General features: G+C 35.4%; 1 pseudogene; it reads right to left on the bottom strand.

Annotated features, from left to right (window-relative positions):
• Window positions 1-1834: 1834 nt before the first annotated feature.
• LOC116581119 lies at window positions 1835-1956 on the bottom strand (annotated as a pseudogene).
• Between the last annotated feature and the right edge of the window lie 5927 nt (window positions 1957-7883).

The following is a 7883-nucleotide window of genomic DNA, read 5'->3' as shown; positions in this document are numbered from 1 at the left end:
CACAAACAGCAGGAGCAGCAAGCAGAGGGAGAGGGAGAAGTAGGCTCTCCGTGGAGCTAAGAGTCAGATGCAGGGCTAGATCCCAGGACCCATGACCTGAGCCAAAGGGAGCCGCTTAACCATCTGAGCCACCCAGGTGCCCCGACACTGTGTTTTTTAAAAATATTTTCAGTAATAGAAACTGTGTGTTTAGGGGAATTTTTAAATAATAGTAACATTTTTACAGAGTAGGAAGGAGGAAGAAGATACAAAAGAGATAGCAATAATCAATATCAATCAGGTTTCTTAGAGGACAATATAGGATGTCATATACAGCCTAAGAGGAAAGATAGGTATTAAATGGATGAAGACATTTTGGCTCTTAGATTAGGGCTTCCAAATTTAGCAAATAAAAATACACAATTTCCAATTCAATTTGAATTTCAGATAACCAATGAATATTCTTGGTATAAGTATGGTCCCAAAACTTGCTCTAAAATTCTATTTATCATTCATCTGAAATTCAGATTTTAACTAGACATACTACATTTCTCTGGTAACATTAAACTAGATCAAAATGAAAGACTCCCCACCTGCTTTTATGGACATTGTGTTTGGAAAGCCTCTCTTTGGCCCTTTGACCATACTTAATAGCACAAAGTGAGGAGTCCTTGGGACCAAGACAATATAGTCATGTGGAAACCATGCTTAGCCATTCTAAAACAAAAGATGCTGCAATTCCCTCCAAATATGGATGAAAACCTACTTCTAGGCCTGCTTGTGTCTCTTCCTCACATCCTTCTTCCCTATAAGGGACAGCACTGGCAGTATGTCGCCCAGAACACAAGGTACAGCCGAGGGATGGGTCCTTGTGGAAATGTAGAAACATCCTGGATGTGCAGATGTCTCTCCACATATATGATCTCCAGATGAGAAACTGGTGACAGTTGGTACCAAAAAGGGAGTAAGAAGACAAAGTTGGTGGGGTAGCTTTAAAAGCAAACAAAGGCTTTAAGGACCACTCTCATTGTATTGCCAAGTTCTCCTGAGGGATTCTGAGGAGTGTGAGAAGTTTTGATCCAAATCTGATTTCCTGGTTTTTCTAAAAATTACACTTTCTAAGGAAGAAGGAGAGAACATACATTGTTTAACAGCTTTCTAGTTTGATTTTGATGTTTCTTTCTCTGAGTTCTGGAAATGTAAGGAGTAGGCCTAGAGAAAGATATCATTTCCATAGTAACCATGTAAAGGAGATGGTCATGTGTCCTTATAAGTTTATAGACATCATGGTGGAATATTGAGAGAGACACTCTCTGTTGTAAAATAGCAATCATAAGTTTGATGAGATCAGATATAATTTTCAAGAAAGTATGACTGAAGAAAACTAGTATAATTTTTCAGCTGTTAGTACTGAGAGGACCCAGGTTATGATATTGGATCTTACTTTATAGTGATAATTCAAAACTTCAAATTAGCTTCAATTAAGTTAAAGGGAGATAGATACATTCATGAAAGGTCAAAGTTTTACCAGGTGATTGTAATAAGCCAGAGAAAAGCAAGAAAGTCCAAGGTACTTGAAAGAGACGATGGAAATGGTATATGATGATATCTAAGCTACTTTTAGTGGAATAAGGAAAACTGGGAAAAAGGGGAGTTGGAGTATCAATATGCTAATGGTGCTGCAGAGAAACATCTCAGATGATTGTTTCTTTTTTTTTTTTTTTTTTAAATTTTATTACTTGACAGAGGGAGACACAGCAAGAGAGGGAACACAAGCAGGGGGAGTGGGAGAGGGAGAAGCAGACTTCCCGCTGAGGAGGGATCCCAATTTGGGGCTCGATCCCAGGACTCTGAGCCTAAGGAAAGTGCTTAAAGACTGAGCCACCCAGGCACCCCACTAATGATTGTTTCTTCAATTAGCAATAATCGCGCCTCGGATAAACCTCATTGGCTACGATACTGCCACTGCGCAAAGCTGATGATTGTTTCTTAAGTTTACTTTCATTTTTCCTTTCCAAAAGTCCTATAATTAGCACTGTGGAGTTGGAAGACAGACAATAGCATTCAAGTCATTAACTGCTGATTTTAATTTCATGTTTCAAATATTATATGTTATCATAAAGAAAGCATAATTTATTTGATCCTGTTTCTTCATGTATTAAAATACTACATTAATACCTGTATCATAGTATTATTATGAGACATTAATGACATACATATCTAGTGCTCAACTGGTACCAAAATGCTGTTTCCTTTTTTCTTTCTGTGTATATTCACATGTATGTTTGTGTGTGTGTGTGTGTGTGTGTGTGTGTGTGTATCTCCAATTGCCCTCATTCATTTCACTTATAGGCTATTTATGTATTTGCCTCCCAGAGACTGAAAGTCTCCTTCTTGAGTGTAACATTTGTATTTCAGCCACCTATGAATTTAATCCTCCCCTGCAATGCTTCACGGCTATCTTAAATTTGAAATTGACTCATTATTAATTTCTCCCAAATCACTTATATTCCCACAAGCTAAGGTTCAGTTTTATCAAAATTTTGCATTGCTACAAACATGCTGCAACATCATCCCTCCAAGTCTTAGCATGTTATTATTTTTTTTTTCTTTGACTTACTGGTAAACTCAAAACAGTTTGAATGCATTTTCTTATAGTACATGGATTCTACCTCTCTCTGAAGTCTCACAGAGAGTTTTACTTAACCCATTTTCACTCTTAAACAGTTTTGAGTTAGCCAGCTCTGCATTGTGCAATTTGATACCTAACCCCAGGTACGCACAGGTTCCTAGGGCTCTAGATAGAAATAGGGTTCCAAGTTGCTACTTCACTAAAAAGGATGGATATTTATCAGACAATGCATTAAAAATCACCTTTTTACATATCAATATTCCTTTTAAACCTAACTTTTTAAGTAGCAGTGGATATGTCTAAGCCATTTACTTTCTAGTAATGATGATGCCAGTGATATCATGATGCTTAAGTAGTAACTTTTTAAATAAATGGGTAAATAAAGAAAAGGATAAAACTCATGTCCTATTTTTTTTTTTTTAAATAACTCTTCTGGCAACAGTTTTTCTTGTTTTGTTCCTGGCTTTACAAAATAGTTATACATCCAACCTGCCTTGCCCTTGCCAGTAGGCTCAATTCCTGTGAATGCAGAGTTCCCTCTAGGACTTAAGACATGTGTTAGGTACTGGTTCTTCCATCTCCAGCATATCTTCCACTTCTTCTCACTAGGAGCTTTCTTTTATATTTAAAACTTATAAGTTTATCATTTATAACTTTATAACTTATAATTATAAACTTATAAACCTATAAATTTTTAATATCTTTGAATGTATGGTGTGGCAAGGGAAATCACACACTTTTTCTGTTCACCATCATGAAGGATACTTTCCACTTTCTGTCTTCAGTGGTAGTTGGGCTAGGTAGAAAATTATAAGCTCAGATGCCGAGTGATATGGAGCACTTTTTCATGTATCTGGATGTCTTCTTTGCAGAAATGTCTGTTCATGTCTTCTACACATTTCTTGATTGGATTATTTGTTCTTTGGGTGTTGAGTTTGCTAAGTTCTCTATAGATTTTGGACACTAGTCCTTTACCTGATATGTCGTTTGCAAATATCTTCTCCCATTTTGTCAGTTGTCTTTTGGTTTTGTTGACTGTTTCCTTTGCTGTGCAAAAGCTTTTGATCTTGATAAAATCCCAATAGTTCATTTTTGCTCTTGCTTCCCTTGCCTTTGGCAATGTTCCTAGGAAGAATTTGCTGCGGCTGAGGTCGAAGAGGTTGCTGCCTGTGTTCTCCTCAAGGATTTTGATGGATTCCTTTTGCACATTGAGGTCCTTCATCCATTTTGAGTCTATTTTCGTGTGTGGTGTAAGGAAATGGTCCAGTTTCATTTTTCTGCATGTGGATGTCCAATTTTCCCAACACCATTTATTGAAGAGGCTGTCTTTTTTCCATTGGACATTCTTTCCTGCTTTGTCGAAGATTAGTTGACCATAGAGTTGAGGGTCTATTTCTGGGCTCTCTATTCTGTTACATTGATCTATGTGTCTGTTTTTGTGCCAGTACCATACTGTCTTGATGATGACAGCTTTATAATAAAGCTTGAAGACCGGAACTGTGATGTCACCAACTTTGGCTTTCTTTTTCAATATTCCTTTGGCTATTTGAGGTCTTTTCTGGTTCCATATAAATTTTAGGATTATTTGTTCCATTTCTTTGAAAAAGATGGATGGTACTTTGATAGGAATTGCATTAAATGTGTAGATTGCTTTAGGTAGCATAGACATTTTCACAATATTTATTCTTCCAATCCAGGAGCATGGGACATTTTTCCATTTCTTTGTGTCTTCCTCAATTTCTTTCATGAGTACCTTATAGTTTTCTGAGTACAGATTCTGTGCCTCTTTGGTTAGGTTTATTCCTAGGTTATCTTATGGTTTTGGGTGCAATTGTAAATGGGATTGACTCCTTAATTTCTCTTTCTTCTGTCTTCTTGTTGGTGTAGAGAAATGCAACTGATACAAATCAAAACCACAATGAGATATCACCTCACACCAGTCAGAATGGCTAAAATCAACAAGTCAGGAAATGACAGATGCTGGCGAGGAGGCACAGAAAGGGGAACCCTCCCACACTGTTGGTGGGAATGCAAGCTGGTGCAACCACTCTGGAAAACAGCATGGAGGTTCCTCAAAATGTTGAAAATAGAACTGCCCTATGACCCAGCAATTGCACTACTGGGTATTTACCCTAAAGATACAAACGTAGTGATCTGAAGGGGCACGTGCACCCGAATGTTTATAGCAGCAATGTCCACAATAGCCAAACTATGGAAAGAACCTAGATGTCCATCAACAGATGAATGGATCAAGAAGATGTGGTATATATACACAATGGAATACTATGCAGCCATCAAAAGAAATGAAATCTTGCCATTTGCGACAACATGGATGGAACTAGAGCGTATCATGCTTAGCGAAATAAGTCAAGCAGAGAAAGACAACTATCATATGATCTCCCTGATATGAGGAAGTGGTGATGCAACATGGGGGCTTAAGTGGGTAGGAGAAGAATAAATGAAACAAGATGGGATTGGGAGGGAGACAAACCATAAGTGACTCTTAATCTCACAAAACAAACTGAGGGTTGCTGGGGGGAGGGGGTTTGGGAGAAGGGGGTGGGATTATGGACATTGGGGAGGGTATGTGCTTTGGTGAGTGCTGTGAAGTGTGTAAACCTGGTGATTCACAGACCTGTACCCCTGGGGATAAAAATATATGTTTATAAAAAATAAAAAATTAATTAAAAAAAATAAATAAAGGCATTGGGAGAAAAAAAATTAAAAATTTAAAAAAAAAGAAAATTATAAACTCAAAGCTACTTTTTCACTTCATAGGTTAGTCTTCTTTTTCCTCTGACATTTGGGGCTACTGATGGCAAATTCACTGTCAACTTTAATATTTTTTCTAAGAATCTGATTTTCTTCTGGTTTAGCTATTTTTTCTCGTTTATACATTATTTTTTAAAACATGATGATATAGCTAGGTGTAGAGATTTTTTTTTCCTCATTCCAATCCTACTTGGCATTTATCAAAATGTTAACCTCATAACTCAAGCTGTTCTCTACATCTGGAAAATTCTCAGTCATTACCTCTTCAAACAGTATCCTTCTATCATTTTCTTTCTTCACTAATTTTTAAGTTATTAGTCACATGTTGAACTTTATGGGTCTATCCTCTATTATTTAAATTTTATTTGATATTTTTCAACTCATCTGGTAATTTTCAATAATGTAATCTTTTACTTTACTACTTTGCTCTTCAACTGAGTATAATATAGTATATAATCCTTCAAGAAAAACATTGACTCCAGAGCTAGAATTTCTACCTATAAAACAATCAACAACTTACCTAAATTCTCTGTGTTTCAGTTTCTTCCTTTTAAAATGAAAAGAATTATAGTACCTACTTTGTGGCATTATTTTGAGTTAATATTTATCAAATATTTATACATACATATTCCCTTCCTTTCTTCTATGTATGTACATAGTCTAGACTTTCAACTTCTCATAACTGGATTATTCTGATTGTTTTCCATTACATCCCTTGGTGGAAAAAAGTACTTCCCTCTAAAATTCACCTTCATCATATAAGTTATTGCCACAACAGGTTATTAATTTTGCACATCATCCATCTATGTGCCAGATTTAAAAAAGAAATCCAGGACTAAGTTATTTTCTCACAATAAAGTTTATACATGTGTCAGGGAGGATCCTCCATTAGCTAGACTTATTTCTACTGATTTATATTTTCCTTATATCTCCACTCAACACTTCACTTAGATGAGTGTTTCTACTCAAGTCCAACAAACATGTCATACACCACGTTTTTCTTATTCATTAATTCAATCATTTAATTATGTATGCAACCACTATTTATTATTTCATATTTAATTAAATTTGTTGTACACACAAAAATGAATAAGTCGTGATTTTTGCTGTATTCTGAAGTCAAAGAAATGAAACCATGTAAATAATTTTACTACAAAGTGATATGTACTGTAATGAAGGTTTTATAACTCTGCCTATACTCTAAAACAAACTTACATTTCTTTTTAATAATGAATTTTTTTATACATACATAAAGTACAGATAGTGATATAACAAATGCACTTTTAACTACCACTTTGAATTAGCAAGTGTTAATATTATGGTATATGTGTTTCAGATCTTATCATTCTATAATCGAATTAGTTTGGTCCATTTATCTAGTCATTAGAAATAGCCACCATTATAATTCACAAAGACTTTTTTTTACATGTGCTATTGCAAGATATGGAAGAACATATTTATAATTTAGCCAATTCCCTATAGCACAGCTGAGTACAAGTGTAAGTAATAATGACACTTTTTTTAAGATTTTATTTTTTTTAAAGATTTTATTTATTTATTTGACAGACAGAGATCACAAGTAGGCAGAGAGGTAGGCAGAGAGAGGAGGAAGCAGGCTCCCCGCTGAGCAGAGAACCCGATGTGGGGCTCGATCCCAGGACCCTGGGATAATGACCTGAGCCAAAGGCAGAGGCTTTAACCCACTGAGCCACCCAGGCACCCCAATAATGACATTTTTTGTAAAAGTTTGGTAATAGCTAAGACCATATAAATAATCTCTTTTAGGCTGGTTCTGACTCTTCTATACCTAAGGAATTTCCAAGGTTAAATGGCTCCTCATGTATACTTCATCTTCTAATCTTCTAAGACCTGTTACATTTCTTTTTTTTTTTCCTCAATAATTAAACCCTACCAGAATGACTGATATAATGAATTTATTTCCTTCAGAAGAGAATTCCTTTTCTCTCTCTCTCTCAATAATGTATTCTGCCTCCAATGAGCCTGACATAAAGCTTAACTATTAAATAATAAAATCATATGTGCCTGGGATTTGGGATGATTCAATTTCAAATAAAATCATATTGGTTTTTCACCATCTTTTCTTTAGTAAAATATGAAATAAAGATTAAGCCTTAATATCCCACCTGTTATTAGTTCAGTGTTTTGTTTTGTTTCTACCAATATCCTCTTAGCAATTTTCTGATCCCAAAACACAAACTCTAGACACCTACATCCATGCATTTGTATATATTAAAATGGTGGAAACCATAAAAATAAAACAATAGAAGGGAGGGACGTAGGAGAATGGGGTAACTGAATGATGGGTATTGAGGGCACATGTTATGACAAGCACTGGGTGTTATCTACAACTAATGAATCACTGAACACTACATCAAAAGGTAATGGTATACTATATATTGACTAACTGAACATAATAATAATAAAATGTAGCAGTGGCCAAAAAGCCAGTTTTGTGGAAATAAATAAATAAATAAATAAA

This window comes from Mustela erminea, chromosome 1, assembly GCF_009829155.1.
Source record: "Mustela erminea isolate mMusErm1 chromosome 1, mMusErm1.Pri, whole genome shotgun sequence".
Lineage (NCBI taxonomy): Eukaryota > Metazoa > Chordata > Mammalia > Carnivora > Mustelidae > Mustela > Mustela erminea.
This window is presented reverse-complemented; position numbering and strand designations above follow the sequence as displayed.